The sequence below is a fragment of the Lepidochelys kempii genome, chromosome 3 (genome assembly GCF_965140265.1).
Source record: "Lepidochelys kempii isolate rLepKem1 chromosome 3, rLepKem1.hap2, whole genome shotgun sequence".
In the NCBI taxonomy this organism is placed as follows: Eukaryota; Metazoa; Chordata; order Testudines; family Cheloniidae; genus Lepidochelys; species Lepidochelys kempii.
The window spans coordinates 159,937,534-159,957,719 of record NC_133258.1 but is presented as its reverse complement, the minus strand read 5'-3'; the positions used below and the strand labels follow the sequence as shown (position 1 = coordinate 159,957,719).

The following is a 20,186-nucleotide window of genomic DNA, read 5'->3' as shown; positions in this document are numbered from 1 at the left end:
GAGAGTATATGAAGAGAATGATATGAAATCTTTCTACTGTCTGATGGATGGGATGAAAATGTTATTTCTATATGGAGAATAAGATGCTCGGGTTTCTTATCTGTAGTTTGATGTGATTATGAGAGCAGAGTTAAGTTTGGTTTTTCATTTTGCAATGTGATAATTAAAAGACTGTATGAGCTGTGATTGTATTTGAAGGTATGCCTCTCCTCCCCTAGCTGTTAATTTCTACCTTAAACGCTAAAGTTTTTGTTGTAGCATAGTAGCAGCCATTACTTATGTAATAGGTGTGAGTGGGTCTTTTTTAAGCTCTCTTAATACTAGAGCTGATCAGAAATTTTCCAGCAAAACATTTTTTCAGAAAGCGCTGATTCATTGTAGAGAGATGTTTTGATGAATCTACTACAGATTCGATTAAACTTTTGCCGAAACACAGGCAGGTTTCAGAGTCTTCAGCTAGGCAGAAAATCTGCCAACTCCTGGAGCCCTGGCTAGATAGAGCTGGGACTCTGGGTGCTGGCAGTCTCCCCTCGTTCCAGCAAGCAGCCCTGGGAGCCTGAATAGCAGCTGTGAAACTGACACAAAATAAATTTCATGTTTTGTTTCAGGAGCACCATATTTCAGTGTTTCTAAAATAAAATTTTTTGGGGATCTTTGTTTTTTTGGTAAATTTGCTTTCATTCTAAATCAGAAGGAAAGTGAATGTGTAAGTAGCAAAATCTGCGAATAAACCCCTTAAATTTCAGCCAGCTCTACATAATACAAGAAATGTGAGTTCAATATCAAGGTTATGCTTCTGTTCCCTCGATGATTGAGTGTGAGTTGGAAGCCTGGACGGGGGGGGGGGGGAAGGAGGAAAAGGAGTACTTGTGGCACCTTAGAGACTAACCAATTTATTTGAGCATAAGCTTTCGTGAGCTACAGCTCACTTCATCGGATGCATACTGTGGAAAGTACAGAAGACATTTTTATACACACAAACCATGAAAAAATGGGTGATTATCACTACAAAAGGTTTTCTCTCCCCCCACCCCACTCTCCAGCTGGTAATAGCTTATGTAAAGTGATCACTCTCCTTACAATGTGAATGATAATCAAGGTGGGCCATTTCCAGCACAAATCCAGGTTTTCTCCCCCCCGCCCCCAAAAAAACAAACAAACAAACAAAAAAAACCCTAAAACCAACACTCTCCTGTTGGTAATAGCTTATCTAAAGTGATCACTCTCCTTACAATTCTCTCCCCAGAGAATGGCATGTCTAGCTCTCCTTGATTGGTGGGAGCGTCACTGAAGCAGGAGTCACTGAAGCAGGAACAAAAGAGAGTGAAATGAAGGGGGTGAGCCCAGAGGGCCCCAGGAAGAAAGAGAAGGCAGTCAAATTAGTAGCTCCCAAAAGTCTTAACGTGTAAAAGGTGAGAAATAAGACAATAAAAGAACAAAGGTAAAACAACATATGCAAACACTTAACAGTTCTCATAATGTTACCCTTTCCCATGAGGAGGCTGCTGAATGACTCTCAGTAATGTTTCTCATATGTTAACTGTAGGTCTGAGTAGTATGCATTCCTTTTCCGCCAAACCCTTAAAACTGTGATAAGGTTGTAGAATTAATCAGACATCTGAGTTGTTAATATTGTTGAACATTAAATTTAGTGGTTATTTCAATAAAATGCAAAAATAACAAAGTACAGAGATCTCCAAATTGATCAATAGCATTCATTTGGTTTAGCAACTGCTGCTATTCTCTAGTACAAAAAGAAAAGGAGTACTTGTGGCACCTTAGAGACTAACCAATTTATTTGAGCATAAGCTTTCGTGAGCTACAGCTCACTTCATCGGATGCATCGCTCACGAAAGCTTATGCTCAAATAAATTGGTTAGTCTCTAAGGTGCCACAAGTACTCCTTTTCTTTTTGCGAATACAGACTAACACGGCTGTTACTCTGAAACCTGTCATTCTCTAGTACAGTGACCGTATGCTATTTCTAACCTTTAGTGTGACTTGCTTGCCTGTGACCAGTTTTTATCATGTCAGCTGTTCTTTGGTAATAGTTTTTAACTTTTGCCGCACCTATAAGCGGGAGTAAAAGCACTTTTTTTGCTAAGTCCTATATAAACAGATAATTTTCAGTTTGCAGCATAAGAATAGATTAAGAAGGCTATTCCCAACAAGATTACAATAATTTTTTTAGGCATTTCAGAACTAAACATTAATTATTGCTGCATGTGTAACACTTTGAAGATGTTAAGTGCTTATTATCAAAAAGTTGCGTGACAGAATCCCTCTTCAGCAGTAAGTAAAATATTTTATAACTTATTTTTAAGCTTTGTTGGCTTCTCAGTTCTAATTGTTTGCCCTCTTAAATGATCTTTCTCATGCAGTCTGTAAATTAATACACTTCTAATTTCTTTGTCACTTGCCTTTTAACATTGTCTCTTGGCTGGAATTGGACCGGAATTTTATGGATGCACATTCTGAATTTAGATTTCGTGGTTATAGTAACCTGAAAAGATGCTAATTGGTAAGACAGGTAATGCTATCTCTTACACAGCTTTGAAATTACATGGAATTATGCAAAATGAACTGTTAAATATCTGAGGAGTTAGGTAACTTTATTATAAAAGCTAAATATTTAACTTTATCAGTTTGACTAAAAATATTTGAGATATTTTGTAGAAATAATAATGAAGATCTGAAAAATATCTGAATTATATTTCAGTCATTGAAGACATATAATAGATTTCATTCTGAGGGAAAGAGGCTACTTAGATAAGAAGCACATGGGATAAAATCCTGAACAGCTCTTATATATTAAGTAAAAAGAAAAGGAGTACTTGTGACACCTTAGAGACTAACAAATTTATTTGAGCATAAGCTTTTGTGAGCTACAGCTCACTTAAGCTTATGCTTAAATAAATTAGTTAGTCTCTAAGTTGCCACAAGTACTCCTTTTCTTTTTGCGGATACAGACTAATACAGCTGCTACTCTGAAACCTATATATTAAATGTTGTTTCACACCTAACTGTTTAACCCCTCCCATCTGTCGTATGGAAGGGCAATATGAAGCCAACAGGGGAGGCCCTCAATCTTTCTTGAGACTAGAGAAAGTATTAATTCCATAACCATATGCTTAAAAAAACAAGATTAACAGCCTCTATTCAAGTTTAGAGAGGGGGTCTGTGATGCTTTGGGGTTCAACCCAGACCACTAAGAAATTTTCACCACCTGCTCTGCAATTATGGATACCTTAAATGCTATGCTGCTGTGGTTCACAGCCCAGACACCAAACAGTCAGCCTTACAAGCATGTAGGTCACATACTGGCTTCCATCATCCAGTTACTTTTTGCAGTGTGACCCCATCCCCCAGTCCTGAGTTTCCCCCAAACCATCTGCCCTGTAGTGTCCAGCCCTCTCCTGGAACACTCCTAGAAGTTAAGTTCGCTGCTCCTTTAAAGAGACAGTAAACAGCAGGAGGAGGGGCAGAATGGAGAGCAATGGTAGCCGGAGCACACTGTGCCCATGAGGAGAAAGGAAGGAGCCCCTCATGGGCACAATGTGCTCAGGCTAGCAGAGCTATTGAGTGTCTGATCCACTAGTTTACTGTCTGCTGGGAAAGTGACTAATCTGCATGTAAAAATGCTGAATGCAATGATAGACTGGCATGTCCATCCTGAGGCTGAAAATGGAAGTAAATCAGCCCTCTACCCTATTAAGTTTACTTTCTGGGCATATGTCTTGCTGCACATAATATATCCTATAATCTTACGTGGTTAGAAAACATTGGCACATATAGAAAGTGAAATGTTTCTAATACACACAAAGATACCCAGGTATAGTTGTATGTCTTTCTCTGTCTTTCATGCCCAAATAAGAGCTGTTTACTCATGATCTGCTGCGCTAAAGAATATTGATGGAAATTGTTTTCCATAAAAACAGACTAACTCAACACAATAGTGAAAACAGTTTTGATCATAATTAGGTCTTACACAGAATCAGCATATGCAATACATAAAAATGACTTGAATATTGTAGAGCACCAATTAATCATAACACTCGTAAATATTTGCTGTGTTTGTTAGTACCTGGATGCCTCTTGCCTTTATTCTCAGAACTTTTGTCAATGGTCACCCCATATGCAGTTGAAATGGTAGGGAAGGAAGCTTTGGCCCTAATGGAATGAGACTTAGGTTCTACTTGCTTGCATCAGAAAATATTTATATTCCTAGTTAAGCATGCATTCAAAGCAAAGAGAGCTTTCTTATCTTTACCCATAAATAACATTTATGAAATAAAGGTCATTACTGCTCGAGGATTGTCAAGAATCAACATAGACCTCCAGTGCTTTTTTTCTTGATCTAAGATTGGCAAGGAGGTTGCAAACACACTTCTAATGTGGACTTCATAATAGTCCTCTATGCCATTGGCACCTCTAGAGTAGATGAATGCACTCTTATTGGATGTAAGTACAGGGCATATTTCTAAAGTACCTGGTGCCACAGCTAGTGCTATGCTTCTTACTCCTATTCCCAAAATAGGAAGCTCACCACTCAGATGCATTTGAATAGAATTTTGGTAAGTGTCTTGTCTAAGATCAAGAGCATATAACTGTACCCACAGTACCGTCATCTTCCTGTTACTCATACTTGTCCCAACAAGGAGTGGACTTTAAAAAACAATACTTTCAGAAAGATGGACATGCAGCTATATGAACCTCTTCGCATTTAGAGTTGTGTGTATTCAAGCTATAAATCCAGTGTACATAGAATCTCATGACACCAACATAATTAAAAGAAGATCCTTTACACCCATAAAGACTTCTCTAGGGCTTCCATGGTAATGTCACATTTAACTTTGCATTTCTTTACTGTATCAAAAACTTTAATTTATTTTTGCAGTAAAATATTTTTTCCGGACTGGAAAATGTGGAAAGTCTGCATTTGTCTGTATCTTGAAATCGTTTGATAGTTAAATGTTTGTACCTGATTAAATTTCTAGTTAGGGGATGGAATATCAACAGTGAGACTAGACAAAGCAGATTAAGCATGGAAACTATTCACATAAAACTTCAATTCACCTGGAATGTGAGGGGTATACTATATCTCAAATTACAACTGTGCTGAAGGGCTGGGCTGAAATTGAAGATGTGATTTTAAAAGACTTGAAGGGGGATTTTTATTACTTTCACAGCCATAAATTACTGTCAACTGTAATAGGTACGGTGGGTTCTCTGACACCTCCAGTTTCAGAGAGTGAAGAAGTTTCTAGACTTGCAATAAACTTTTGGATAGATTTTGTGTCTCAAATTTAAAAATGTATCTAATATAAATTTTTTTCAATCTAAGATGTTTATATGGCCTTCATTATGATAATATTTGAGCACCTCACAGTCTTCAATGTGTTTATCTTTAAAAGACACCTGTGAGGTACAGAAGTGTCATCCCTGTTTTATAGATAGTCTCTATGCCATGGTTCCCTAAGGCCAGGTCTACACTACCATTTACTTGGTATAATTTACGTTGCTCAGGGGTGTGAATTAGCTACCCTGCCAAGCAACGTAAGTTACACTGATCCAAGCATGGGTATGGACAGGGCTGTGTCGGTGGGCGAGCTGCTACCACCTCTCAACCAGGTGGATTTATTATGCTGTCAGCATAGAACGTCCTCATGAGATGTACTACAGCAATGCAACTGCAGTGCTTCTAGTGTAGGCTAGCCCTTAGTTAAACTCCCACAGGAAATCTGTGTAGAGCAGGGACTTGAACCCAGGTTTCCCAAAGTCCTAGCATCCTAATCACTGGACTGACCTTCCTTGCATGACTTGGTACTTCTAATAGGAGCACTCAGAGACCAATAGTTTTTTGTTTTGTTTTTTAAAAGGTTTTGAGACAAATAGAAGTAAGACAATTCAGTTAAGGCTGCTACTGTTATGATTTACTTGGAAAATTACAGATAAGTTTGCATGTGAACTAAAATAACTATCTTTCTTATGCACAGTATGCTAAACCATTGTGGAATAGTACCAGGAGAATTTCTGCCATTCAGAACAGATTTCATTCTAAACTTATACACACATTCTCACTTATTATAGAAACAGTCAACAATAAAGTCAATGCATCAAACACTAGGATAATGAAAAATTTTAATTTTATTAAGACCCTTTGAAACTAGGGTACATCATCATGACCCTTTTACACAAGTAACATAGTAAAACAAAATCATAAATGTTAGTTTTATTTTATTAATACTTTTATTAATTTTATTTACTAACATTTTTAGTACAGCTCATTGTGTGTTTCTGTGGTAGTCTGATAGTTACTTAAATACCTAGTTTAGAGATGTTCCTGATCATATAAAAAGTCTGAGGCCCTGATCCTACAAGGAGCTCCATGTAGGCCTAAGTCAACAAAAATATCATGGCCAATTATGACAACGAAAGTAATATAAGCTTACAAGAATGAAGAAAAAATTACAAGATGCTGTGGCTGTGAATCTAGAAAATAATACATATTGTACTTGAGAAATAGTATGTTATCATAATGCATGTGGACGAGGAAGTTGTATTAAGGCTGACCATACAACTTTAACTTAACGTTTTCTGATGTAGATACTTAACTGTTGCATTAACATAGCTCTTTGCATTAATTTATTTGTCAGTAGTGGACAGTAGTTTAAGGTTAAATTTGGTCCCTTGGTAATTGTTTTCTGTTTAAAATCAATAGAGATTATGGAAACAATTTGAGGAAACAATTACTTGCGTTTTGGGTGGTGGTGTTGAATAATGATTAAGTACGTTCATTTGTCCAGCCAACATATATTCAAACATAGACTTTTCTATGGCCTTTCCATAAGGGGATGATGTGACTTTGTTTTATCTTTGCCTTGAATACCTTCAAGTTCTACAAATATCTTGACCATGAAATTAAACAGCTGTTTTAAAGGATTATTTAGCTTATAGTGGTGGGGAGAGGTATGGTCAGTAAAATGAAAATAAAGTTGTTGGTATTTTCTCAGCTGTATCCTTTTATCTTTTAAAAAACAGGTACCTTGCAGAAATTTCCATAATGCTTTTTATATTGACTTTTCTAATCAGCACACTTAACAACAGTACATGCAACAAAGATAATAGGTTGAGTTTCAGAGAAATTCAACAGTGGGTCTGGCGTTTGGCTATCGTTCAAGTATGTACAAGTAACTTAGCATCTGTAAGCTTATGATCTAAGTGTTTCTATTTGGAATTATCTTGATCTTCTTCCCCTCTAGCCCTAAAGAGAGATGGTCTGGATATATTGTTTGTCTAGAACTTCCTGGTGCAGTTGTGACTTTGACGTCTTGTGCTGTAAGAAGCCCAGGCTAAAGCAGTGATGATGGGATGACAAGACTAACACCTGGTTTCCACTAGAAAATTAGGTCAGTTTAACTATGTTGGTCAGGACGTGAAAAATCCACACCTCTGAGTGGCATTATTAAGCTGACCTAAGTCCCCATGTAGACAGAGCTGGGTCAATGGAAGACTTCTTCCGTTGACCTAGCTACTGCCTCTCAGGGACGTGGATTATCTACACCAATGGGAGAACCCTCTTGTCAGTGTAAGCGGTGTCTGCACTGAAGCATTGCAACTGTAATGGTGCAGCTGTGCCACTGTAGCATTTTAAGGGCATGGCTATCCTTGCGAGTTAGAACGCATTAAAGTAGCCCCGGGCACCCTAACTCACGACGTGTCCACACTGGCAAGGCACATAGAGTGCTCTGACTCCGCGGCTAAAGCGCTCCTGGTAATCCACCTCAGCGAGTGGAAAAATGTTTTGTGCACCCCTGCTGGAGCGCCGCAACATCAGTGTGGACGCCCTGGTCTGTTAATGCGCCCTGATTGGCCTCCAGAAGTGTCCCACAATGCCTGTTCTAGCCACTCTGGTCATCACTTTTTGAACTCTGTCCTGCCCTCAGGTGACCAACCATCAGACCTGCTCTTTAAATTTTCTGGGAATTTTGAAAATCCCCTTCCTGTTTGCTCAGCCAGGTGTGGAGTGCTCTCAGTGCATCTTTCCAGGTGACCATGCCTCCACGCGCCAGGCGATCCCCAGTATGGAGCAATGGTGAGGTGCTGGACCTCAGCAGTGTTTGGGCGGGAGCAAGCTGTCCAGTCCCAGCTGCACTCCAGCTGTAGGAATTATGATACCTTTGGGCAGATATGAGGGAACATGATGGAAAGGGGCCATGACCGGGACACAGCGCAGGGTTAAAGTGAAGGAACTGTGGAATGCCTACCGCAAAGCCTGCGAGGCAAACAGCTGCTCCAGTGCTGCCCCTGCGACATGCCATTTCTACAAAGAGCTGGATGCGATGCTTGGGGGGCGACCCCACCTCCATGCCAAGGACCACCATGGACACTTCAGAGGCCAGTTCAACAAGGCAGGAGGAGGCGGAGGAAAGCGGGAGCGAGGCAGGGAAGACACCCCAGAATCCCTAGATGCATGCAGCCAGGAGCTGCTCTCAAGCCAGGAGGAAGGTAGCCAGTCGCGGTGGCCGGTGCTTGGGGAAGGACAAACACCAGAAGAGGTTCCCAATAAGTGGCTTTTATTTTGGGAAGGAAGTTATTCGGTGCAGGCACTTGGGATGAGGAGGGTTAGGGCTGCATGCATACCTAGATGCGGAATAGGGTATTGATGCGGTCTCTCACATCGCGGTAATCAGCCTCAGTGATCTCCTCAAAGGTCTCATCCAGAACTTGGGCAATGCGCTTGCGCAGGTTTCTTGGGAGAGCCACTGTGGTCCTTGTCCCAGTCAGGCTAACATGTCTGCGCCAGTGTGCCGTGCTGAGCAGGGGGACCATTGCTGCACACAGGCAAGCTGCATATGGGCCAGGGCAGAAGCTGCATTGTGGTAGAAGACCCTCCCTTGCTTCCCAGGTCACCCTCAGCAGTGAGATATCTTCCAGGACAAACTCCTGTGGAAAATGTGAGGACAGTGTTCAGTATAGGGGCCCCCTGCTACTGTTGGCTCTCCCCAAGGCACAGAAACCCAGAGGACGGGTTTCTGTGAAACAATCAGTCCCCCTTGACCCTGTGCTTACTCACCATTTTGGGGCTCCCGTGGGTTATGTGCGCTCGCTTTGAGACAGGCAAATTCTGCTATTGTATAGACTGTGCCTGCCCTTAAGTAGGGGGGAATCATTACTCTGTCTGGTGTGAACAATGCTGCCTCTGTTAAGTGTTGCATTTTGCCTTTAGAGATGCAACCTTGAGATCTCAGCCTTCTGTGTTATCGGCTGAAAGACTGCAAAGAATTCGGAAGAGGCCACTTAGAAGCAAAGATGACATGCTGCATGAAGTCATGCAGCAGTCCCTTAATGGGAATCTAAAAGTGCAGGAGTGGAGGGAGAGTGAAAGGAGGATCCGCTAGCAGAATGAGGAGTGCCAGCACAAAAGTGCGGAGCTCTGGCAGCAAAGCACGGATCGGCTGATAAGCATCATGGGGCACCAAGCAGACTTGATCCAGGCGCTTGTAGCCATGCAGGCGGAGCAATACCACCCCTGCATGCCCCTGCAGCCCTTGTCCCAAAACTCTTTCCCTTGTGCCCCATGTCACCTCCAACCCCACTTTCCCCAACATCCGTGTTCCTGTCGCCACCAGCTGCCTCCAACACCTGTAGCTTCATCACCCAGCCCTGAAAACTACAACCATTACCCACTGCACTCAACCCCCATCACCATGCATTATAGCCATCCTGAAGTGCAGCACTCTGACAGGAAGTCTGAGTATGAGAACAGGACATATGCAAATCTGTGATTGAACTGTTCCCCACCCCACCCCCTTGCCCTTTCTGTTTCCCAAGCAGTTGTTTCTTTTCAATAAATGAATTTTCTTTTCAATAAATGGATTTTTGGCTTTGAAAACATTCTTTATTAGTGCATAAAGTAAAAGATACCTCAGCCCAGGAAAGCAACAGGCACTGCAATTCAGCGTATCAAACACAGATTCCAACTAACATTGGAACCACTGCACTTCACTCCCGTGCAGGGCACCAGACATTACTGGCGGCTTTCAGCCTCAAATTGCTCCCTCAAATTGCATCCCTAATCCTTGCAGCCCCACGCTGGGCCCCTCTAATAGCCCTGCTCTCTGGCTGTTCAAATTCAGCCTCAGGTGTTTAACCTCTGAGTTCCATGCCTGAGTGAATCTTTCACCTTTCTCTTCACAAATGTTATGGAGGGTACAGCATGCGGATATAACTGCGGGGATGCTGTCATCAGCCAGGTCCAGCTTCCCATACAGAGAGCACCAGCGGCCCTTTAATGGCCAAAAGCACACTCCACAGTCATTCTACACCGGCTCAGCCTGTTGAACCGCTCGTTGCTGCTGTCAAGGCTCCCTGTGTAGGGTTTCATGAGCCACAGCATTAAAGGGTAAGCGGGGTCTCCAAGGATCACAATGGGCATTTCAATGGTGATCTTCTGGTATGGGGAAAAAGTCCTGGCTTGCAGCTTCCTGGACAGCCCAGTGTTCCAAAAGATGCGTGTGACAGGCACCTTTCCAGACAAGCCTGCATTAATGTCAATGAAATGCCCACGGTGATCCGCAAGTGCCTGGAGAACCACAGAGAAATACCCCTTCCAATTAACATACTCAGAGGCTAGGTGGGCTGGTGCCAGAATTGGAATATGCATCCCATCTATTGCCCCTCCGCAGTTAGGGAAACCCATTTGTGCAAAGCCAGCCACAATGTCACGCACGTTACCCAGAGTCATGGTTCTTTTGAGCAGGATATGGTTAATGGCCCTGCAAACTTGCATCGACACAATTCCAACGGTTGACTTTCCCACTCCAAACTGGTTAGCGACCGATCGGTAGCTGTCTGGAGTTGCCAGCTTCCAGATTGCAATAGCCACCCACTTCTCCACCATCAGGGCAGCTCTTAATCTCATGTCCTTGTGCTGCAGGGCGGGGGCGAGCTCCTTATACAGTCCCATCCGAAAGTTCTGCAGCCACTGCTCATCATTCCAGTCTTGCATGACGATGTGATCCCACCTCTCTGCTTGTTTTCCGAGCTGAAAAGCGGCATTCCACAGTGGGGAGCATGTCTGTGAATGCCACAAACAGTCTCATGTCATATGCCTTTCTCGCATCTATCATTGTCGGAGTCCTCACTGTCACTTTGGATCTTAAGGAGTAACTCGACTTGCCAAACGTGACGTGCTGGCAAGACTTGTCAGCATATTCCTCAGCAGTTCAGGCTCCATTCCCGCAGACCGAAAGGGAAGACAGAGCGCGCAGTACAAAAAACGTTGAAAGATGGCGCCAAATGTGGATGGAAGCACAGGGATTGCTGGGATGTGAACGGATGCATCATGGGGCTTTGGGACAGGACCCAGAATGCCCTGCATCCCCTGCCCCCTTCCCACAAGCGCCAGAATGGGAAGAGGGGCTCTGTGGGATAGCTGCCCATAATGCACCGCTCCCAATGCTGAAGCAAGTGCTGCGAATGTAGCCACGCCAGTTTGCTTGCAGCTGTCAGTATGGAGAGACTGCAGCGCTTTCCCTACTGCACTCTCCGAAGACTGGTTTAACTCAAAGCGCTCTACATCTGCAAGTGTAGCCATGCCCTAAGTGTCAAAAGCCCTAAGACATCTCTCTGCTCTGGGAGTCCAGTAATTTTTACCAATATATAAACTTGGCCAACAAAGTTCCTGCCTGTCCACTGTGTCTTGCAGTATTGTTCGTTCTTTTTTGTAAGCAGGGTAATGTGAACAGCTGCCTCGCTATCAGATGTCCAAAGTTCACTATATTTTAACTGATAATGGTGCTAACCTTGAGTAGTTCATCTAAGGCTGAGCTATGTCACCAGAAGGTTATGTGGCTTTGCTAAGGTCCCCAGCTAGAGTTAATATCAAGGCTGACTGTATGTAAGGTCTCCCTTTATTTCACCCTTCTGTGACCAGTTTTCTTCCTTTTATTATTGTGGGCTCATATGATGAGTGTTGTATCAATAATAAAATTATGCAAAAGAAAACAGTGTTGTGTTGTTAAAATGTAATCTCAATTGTGAAACTGAAGATAACTGTTTCTTACTGGGCACTAATTGCTCTGAAGTTGCCTTATTTGAGATTGTCCCAGTTGGGGGTGGGAGGAAAGAGTTTCATGTTTAATTAACACATATGGGAAAAGACTAACATGTATCTGTATTGCTTGCACTGTTTCACTCAATAAGAAAACGATGTGGCAATTTTTTCCCTTTTTGAAGTTTTAACTCTTCCACTTCTCATCCCCTTGCCCTTCTTTGTGTATTTGAATCTGTATTGGTTATTAATTCATAAATCTTCAGTAAGTTAACATTAAGTAATTTAGCTATTAATAATAATAATTAATAAAAAAGTTTACATGTTATAGTGTGACTGCATATGCTTCCTCCTGCCCAGGATGCCAATACTTGTTTTGAAACTGATACCAATGCTGTTCAGTTTAGTGACATAACCTAAACTCAGTCCTTTAGTTAGTATGAGTTTGTAGAACAGAAATGTACTATTACAGTATTCAGGCAAGGCCAAATATTTTTAGTTGCTTTATTTAACAAGTTCCTTGTACCAAAGTAGACTGGTCGCATATGAAGACTGCTTGCTGTTATTGAGCTGTTGAGCACTTAGTTTACTATGGTGCAGATGACCAGATCAACAGTTGTCATAAGTAGAGCTGGCTGGGAATTCTTCAACTAAACATTTCCATGTCAAAAGTTTTTAAATTTGTTATTATGTCCTGTTTTGGCACTTTCAAAGCAGAAGTTCCATCTTTCGATTTGAAATACCTTTGTTTTGAAATTTAAGTTAATTTATAGTGAAATTTAAATAATAATAAAAGTCAAAACATTTCAAAAGTATTTAAATGAAATTATGTTTGAATGAACTGTGAGTTTTTTTTAGTTTCAATCTGAAATTTTTCAAGATTTTGATCTTCTCCCAATTTGGAAAGGGAAAACTGTTTTCAATATTAAAAAATTTCCCAACATGGCAAAACCATTTCCCACACAACTTTTGTATACCTGTAGACTCTGACTGGTTTTGTGCATACTTTGGAGGAAAAAGAACTTCAGAGATAATTTTTTAGTACTATAAATAGTAACAATCAAAGGCCTCTTGTGTATAATTGTATGACTAAATGCATACTGTTTTCCCTTTTAGGTATCTAAAAGCAATTGGCACAGGATCTTGGCTTTGTACTCTTAACTGTCTCAAAGCGTGAGTTTTACGACGTTGGGAAACGGCACATTTCAGCTGAGATCGGAGCTGTGACATTGATCTAAAGGTAGGTCATGCAGAATTCTGAAAGTTCCATTCTTCAGAAATTTCAAGGTTTAATCTTGGTCTGGTTTAAATATTGTATAATGGAATTCATTATGCAATAAAACAGGTATTTAATAGACATCTTGAGTTTTAGTGACTCTTTTGTCTTGAAATCACTTTTCTTTTTTCACCAGTCAACTTCTCTCTAAATCAAGGTTCACTATATCTGAATTGCAATGGGCATACTACGATGCACTCTTTGAGCTCAAGGCCTTTTCTTCTTTTTCACTGTACATATAATAAGAATATGGCTCATTGCAACAAATATAAATAAAAAGGATACAATGGTGGCTGTTAATCTCAAGTCCTCATCATGCATTTTCTCTTCTTGTGATGATGTTGGGCCTTGGGTATCTGAGTAAGTGTCACATCTTTATTATACATCTGGTATTCCTACTCCCTCCTTCTCAAAGAGAACTACTGCATCTTTCCTCCAGCTAGCAGGACAGGACAAGAACCTTCTACTGAAACCTTCTACTGAAACTCCACACTGCTGCTTTATACAAACAAATGGTATCTTGGGATCAATGAGTGAGGTACACATTGCTGCTGCACTGCAGACCCCCAGAGCAAGTTGACCCCCAGAGCTGCCTTTGAAAAATCACATCTCTCGTCAAATTATGTTGGGTACAATACGTCAGATTTCAAGGTTTCAGTCTGATTTACTTATTGTTCTGGTTGGAGTTGAGATATGAAATATAACCATCTCTTAATTTGCAAATGCTGGTCTTTTTGTCGTGAACTAACAATTAAAAGTAAAAGATGCAAAAATAAGAGACAATATGGATCACTGGAGGGAGACTAGGCCTGGGAGACAGAACCCCCTGAAAGCTAATCTCAACTCTGACACTAAATTACTGTGTGGCCTTAGGCAAGTCATTTAATTTATCTGCCTCTCTTCTCCTCCTATAGAATGTGGCTAATGCCTCAGATGGATGCTGTGAGAATTAATTTTGTCCAGCTCTTTAAAGATTAAAAGTCCTCCCATAAACCTTTTTATGCAGAAAAAATGAATTAATATTCAACATAGTGAAGACTTGAGACTAAGTATATTTAAAACTTCCTTCTTTGGCTTTTTAGCTGCAGAGAATGAGTAGTTAAGATTTTGCTAGCTAAAAACCACTATAGTTGTAACATTTACCATGATGGCACAAGTTTTTCTAATTATCTTTACCTGTTTTTGTGGTTTTTTTTAAATGATAAAAAAAAATTCGCTCCAGGATATTTCCCTTGTTACTTTGAAGACTTCTGCAGAACGCAGTGCATATTTTCAGTTGGCTTACTATGGCAATATGTAAAAAAAATGTGCCAAACCTTGCAACAGAATATTTGAAGAGCTACAGTTCTGTCACATTTAGGGCTTGTCTACATGGGAGATTCATACCAGTATAAGCAAGGATGTGTATTTAAGCTGATATAGTTATATTGGTGTGTGTAATAGTTGCTTTTTTCGGTTTAGCTCTTGTTGTTTTTAGTCCCTCTTCTTTTTATAGTTCCCATGGTGACTCCTTATCTCAAGCCAGTAAACCAGATAAACAGCTTCAATGAGCCAACTAGGGCACAGAACCAATATTTTGGAGGTATTTTTAATTTGTATTATTAATCTGACTTTTCTGTAGCTGCCTCCCTTTTTCAAGGGCACCTTTTGCATGAAAGGAATAAGCCCATATTTGAGCATTTGGAATAATTTAGTTGGCTGCAGATGTTTTCATACTCTCAGCTGAGGAAAAAATAGGTGTTTTGAAAGTCCAGGGTCTGCACCCATGCACTACCTAATTGGGCTAGAAGCAATACATGACAGTTAGCTAGCAAACAGGAGCAGCAAATGAGAGTTTTGTGAAGGAGTGCTCCAGGTGAAGGAGGAGCAACTATGTGACCCTTGGAGTGAGTTTGTTGTCTTATTTCAGAGTAACAGCTGTGTTAGTCTGTATTCGCAAAAAGAAAAGGAGTACTTGTGGCACCTTAGAGACTAACCAATTTATTTGAGCATAAGCTTTCGTGAGCTACAGCTCACTTCATCGGATGCATACTGTGGAAAGTGTAGAAGATCTTTTTATACACACAAAGCATGAAAAAATACCTCCCCCCACCCCACTCTCCTGCTGGTAATAGCTTATCTAAAGTGATCACTCTCTTTGCAATGTGTATGATAATCAAGTTGGGCCATTTCCAGCACAAATCCAGGTTTTCTCACTCCCCCCAGGGTGTGTCTGTGCGGATTTGATCTTGTGCTTTTTCAGGGAGTTTCTTGAGCAAATGCTGTAGTTTCTTTTGGTAACTCTCAGTGGGATCAGAGGGTAATGGCTTGTAGAAAGTGGTGTTGGAGAGGTGCTGAGCAGCCTCTTGTTCATATTCCGACCTATTCAAGATCAAATCTGCACAGACACACCCCTGGAACCCCGACCTGGGATATTCTATCTATAAACCTGGAAATCCTGGGCGCCCCATCATCTCAGGCATTGGCACCCTGACAGCAGGATTGTCTGGCTATGTAGACTCCCTCCTCAGGCCCTACACTACCAGCACTCCCAGCTACCTTCGAGACACCACTGACTTCCTGAGGAAACTACAATCCATCGGTGATCTTCCTGATAACACCATCCTGGCCACTATGGATTAGAAGTCCTCTACACCAACATTCCACACAAAGATGGACTACAAGCCGTCAAGAACACTATGCCCGATAATGTCACGGCTAACCTGGTGGCTGAACTTTGTGACTTTGTCCTTACCCATAACTATTTTACGTTTGGGGACAATGTATACCTTCAGATCAGCGGGACTGCTATGGGTACCCGCATGGCCCCACAGTATGCCAACATTTTTATGGCTGACTTAGAACAACACTTCCTCAGCTCTCGTCCCCTAACGCCCCTACTCTACTTGCGCTATATTGATGACATCATCATCTGGACCCATGGAAAAGAAGCCCTTGAGGAATTCCACCATGATTTCAACAATTTCCATCCCACCATCAACCTCAGCCTGGACCAGTCCACACAAGAGATCCACTTCCTGGACACTACAGTGCTAATAAACGATGGTCACATAAACACCACCCTATACCGGAAACCTACTGACCACTATTCCTACTTACATGCCTCCAGCTTTCACCCTGACCACACCACACGATCCATTGTCTACAGCCAAGCTCTGCGATACAACCGCATTTGCTCCAACCCCTCAGACCGAGACAAACACCTACAAGGTCTCTATCAAGCATTCTTACAACTACAATACCCATCTGCGGAAGTGAAGAAACAGATTGATAGAGCCAGAAGAGTTCCCAGAAATCACCTACTACAGGACAGGCCTAACAAAGAAAATAACAGAACGCCACTAGCCGTCACCTTCAGCCCCCAACTAAAACCCCTCCAATGCATTATTAAGGATCTACAACCTATCCTGAAGGATGACCCAACACTCACAAATCTTGGGAGACAGGCCAGTCCTTGCCTACAGACAGCCCCCCAACCTGAAGCAAATACTCACCAGCAACCACATACCACACAACAGAACCACTAACCCAGGAACCTATCCTTGCAACAAAGCCCGTTGCCAACTGTGCCCACATATCTATTCAGGGGACACCATCACAGGGCCTAATAACATCAGCCACGCTATCAGAGGCTCGTTCACCTGCACATCCACCAATGTGATATATGCCATCATGTGCCAGCAATGCCCCTCTGCCATGTACGTTGGTCAAACTCAACAGTCTCTACGTAAAAGAATAAATGGACACAAATCAGATGTCAAGAATTATAACATTCATAAACCAGTCGGAGAACACTTCAATCTCTCTGGTCACGCGATTACAGACATGAAAGTTGCGATATTACAACCAAAAACTTCAAATCTAGACTCCAGCGAGAACTGTTGAACTGGAATTCATTTGCAAATTGGATACAATTAACTTAGGTTACCTTGCGTAATGACTTAGCCACTCCCAGTCTCTATTCAAGCCTATTTCCCCTTGTTTTTTCCTACCCCTCCCCCTCCCCCCGACGTTCTTGTTAAACCCTGGATTTGTGCTGGAAATGGCCCACCTTGATTATCATACACATTGTAAGGAGAGTGATCACTTTAGATAAGCTATTACCAGCAGGAGAGTGGAGTGAGGGGAGGTATTTTTTTCATGCTTTGTGTGTATAAAAAGGTCTTCTACACTTTCCACAGTATTCATCCGATGAAGTGAGCTGTAGCTCACGAAAGCTTATGCTCAAGTAAATTGATTAGTCTCTAAGGTGCCACAAGTACTCCTTTTTCTTTTTGTTGTCTTAGTTTTTTGTCATGTGCGTGCTTGCTTGCCATTTGCCTGCTTGATTGAATTTTATAGTGTGGTCTCTTTAGGGGGCTGTGTGCTGAGCCCAGATTCTTGCTAGGCTAGGCTGAAAGCTTCCTAATGAGGCTCTAGCTTGCTATCCTTTGATTCCTAACCTCTTTAGGATGCCTTGATGAGGAGGCGGGGCTAACCTCATGGCTAACCAACAAAGTAAAAGAGGCAGTTAAAGGCATAAAGACATCCTTTAAAAAATGGAAGTCAAATCCTGCTGAGGAAAGTAGAAAGGAGTATAAACTCTGGCAAGTCAAATATAAAAATATAATTTGGCAGGCCAAAAAGAACTTGAAGAGCAACTAGCAAAAGGCACAAACTAACAGCAAAATGTTTTAATTCCATCAAAAGCAGGAAGCCTGCCAAATAATTAGTGGGGATCACTGGATGAAGAAGTGCTAAAAGAGCACTCAAGGAAGACAAGACCTCTGCAGAAAAGCTAAACAAATTCTATTCATCAGTTTTCACTGCAGGGGATATGAGGGAGATTATCACACCTGAACCATTTTAAAGTGACCGATCTGAGGAACTGTCCCAGATTGAGGTGTCAGTAGAGGAGGTTTTGGAACAGCTTGATATATTAAACTGTAATAAGTCACCAGGACCAGATGGTATTCAGCCAAGAGTAGCGAATGAATTCAAATATGAAATTGCAGATATACTAACTGGTATGTAATTGATCCCTTTAAATCAGCCTCCGAGGACTTTCGGAGGATAGCTAACATAAGCCCAATTTTTAAAAACTGCTGCAGAGGTGATGTGGCAATTGCAAGCTGATAAGCCTAACTTCAGTTCCAGGCAGTTTGATAATTCTGTTGTTTACTATAGTTTCAACAAGATACATAGATGAACACTCTGTGTTGAGGAAGAGTCAACATGGCTTTTGTAAAGGGAACTCCATACCTCACCAATCTATTAGAATTCTTTGAGGGTATGTCAAGGTTCCTTCCCCACTCTGAACTCTAGGGTACAGATGTGGGGACCTGCATGAAAACCTCCTAAGCTTACTTTTACCAGCTTAGGTTAAAACTTCCCCAAGGTAGAAACTATTTTACCCTTTGCCCTTGGACTTCCACTGCCACCACCAAACGTTTATCTGGGTTTATTTATTAGGAAGGCGTTGTTTAGAAACGTCTTTCCCCCCAAAATCCTCCCAAGCCTTGCACCCCACTTCCTGGGGAAGGTTTGGTAAAAATCCTCACCAATTTGCATAGGTGACCACAGACCCAAACCCTTGGATCTTAAGAACAATGAAAAGGCATTCAGTTTCTGAAAAGAAGGATTTTAATAGAAGTAAAAAGAATCACCTCTGTAAAATCAGGATGGTAAATACCTTATAGGGTAATTAGATTCAAAACATAGAGAATCCCTCTAGGCAAAATCTTAAGTTACAAAAAGACACACAGACAGGAATATCCATTCTATTCAGCACAGCTTAATTTCTGAGCCATTTAAAGAAATCATAATCTAATGCGTATCTAGCTAGATTATTTACTAAGTTCTAAGACTCCATTCCTGTTCTGTCCCCAGCAAAAGCATCACACAGACAGACTCTTTGTTTTTCCCTCCCCCCAGCCTTTGAAAGTATCTTGTCTCCTCTTTGGTCATTTTGGTCAGGTGCCAGCGAGGTTACCTTTAGCTTCTTAACCCTTTACAGGTGAGAGGATTTTTCCTCTGGCCAGGAGGGATTTTAAAGGGGTTTACCCTTCCCTTCATATTTATGACAGGGTGTCAACAAGCATGTGGACAAGGGGGATCCCATTGATATAGTGCACTTGGACTTTCAGAAAGCCTTTTACAAGGGTCCTTCGCCAAAAGCTCTTAAGCAAAGTAAACAGTCATGGGATAAGAGAGAAGGTCCTCTCGTGGCTCAGTAACTGGTTAAAAGATAGGAAACAAAGGGTGAGAATAAATGGTCAGCTCTCACAGTGGAGAGAGGTAAATAGCAGGGTCTCCCAAGGATCTGTCCTGGGACCAATGCCATTTAACATTCTCATAAATGATCTGGAAAGGGGGTGAACAGTGAGGTGGCAAAGTTTGAGGATGATACAAAATTATTCAAGACCGTTAAGTCTAAAGCTGCCTGAGAAAAGTTACAAAGGAATCTTGCAAAACTGGGTGACTGGGCAACAAAAGGGCAGATGAAATTCATTGTTGATGATTCAAAGTAATGAACGTTGGAAAACATAATCCAAGCTATATGTATAAAATGATGGTTCTAAATTAGCTGTTACCACTCAAGAAAGAGATCTTAGAGTCCTTAAGGATAGTTCTCTGAAAACATCTGCTCAAAATACAGCAGCAGTCAAAAAAGCCAACAATGTTAGGAACCATTAGGAAAGGGATAGATAAAAAGACAGAAAATATCACAATGGCACTATATAAATCCATGGTATGCCCACACCTTAAATACTGTGTTCATTTCTGGGTGCCCTATCTCAAAAAATATATATTAGAATTGAAACAGGTATAGAGAAGGGCAACAAAAATGAATAGGGGCTTGGAACAGCTTTCCGA

The 20,186-nt window shown here is 41.5% G+C and overlaps 1 protein-coding gene across 18 annotated transcripts in view; it reads left to right on the top strand.

Annotated features, from left to right (window-relative positions):
* DISP1 (dispatched RND transporter family member 1) overlaps positions 1-20,186 on the top strand; it is a 161,380-nt gene that overhangs the window by 5,334 nt on the left and 135,860 nt on the right. For 6 of the 18 annotated variants that reach the window (XM_073338816.1, XM_073338790.1, XM_073338801.1 and 3 more), the window contains 2 exons: positions 1,247-1,412; positions 13,172-13,295. The exons of 2 other annotated variants lie outside the window; for them this stretch is intronic. The gene's annotated coding sequence lies outside the window, so the exon portion shown is untranslated. Of the gene's footprint in view, positions 1-137; positions 1,413-2,191; positions 2,293-2,317; positions 2,531-7,262; positions 7,410-13,171; positions 13,296-20,186 lie in introns of those variants that run through there. 10 more of the 18 variants (XM_073338798.1, XM_073338799.1, XM_073338800.1 and 7 more) reach the window with 7 other exon arrangements.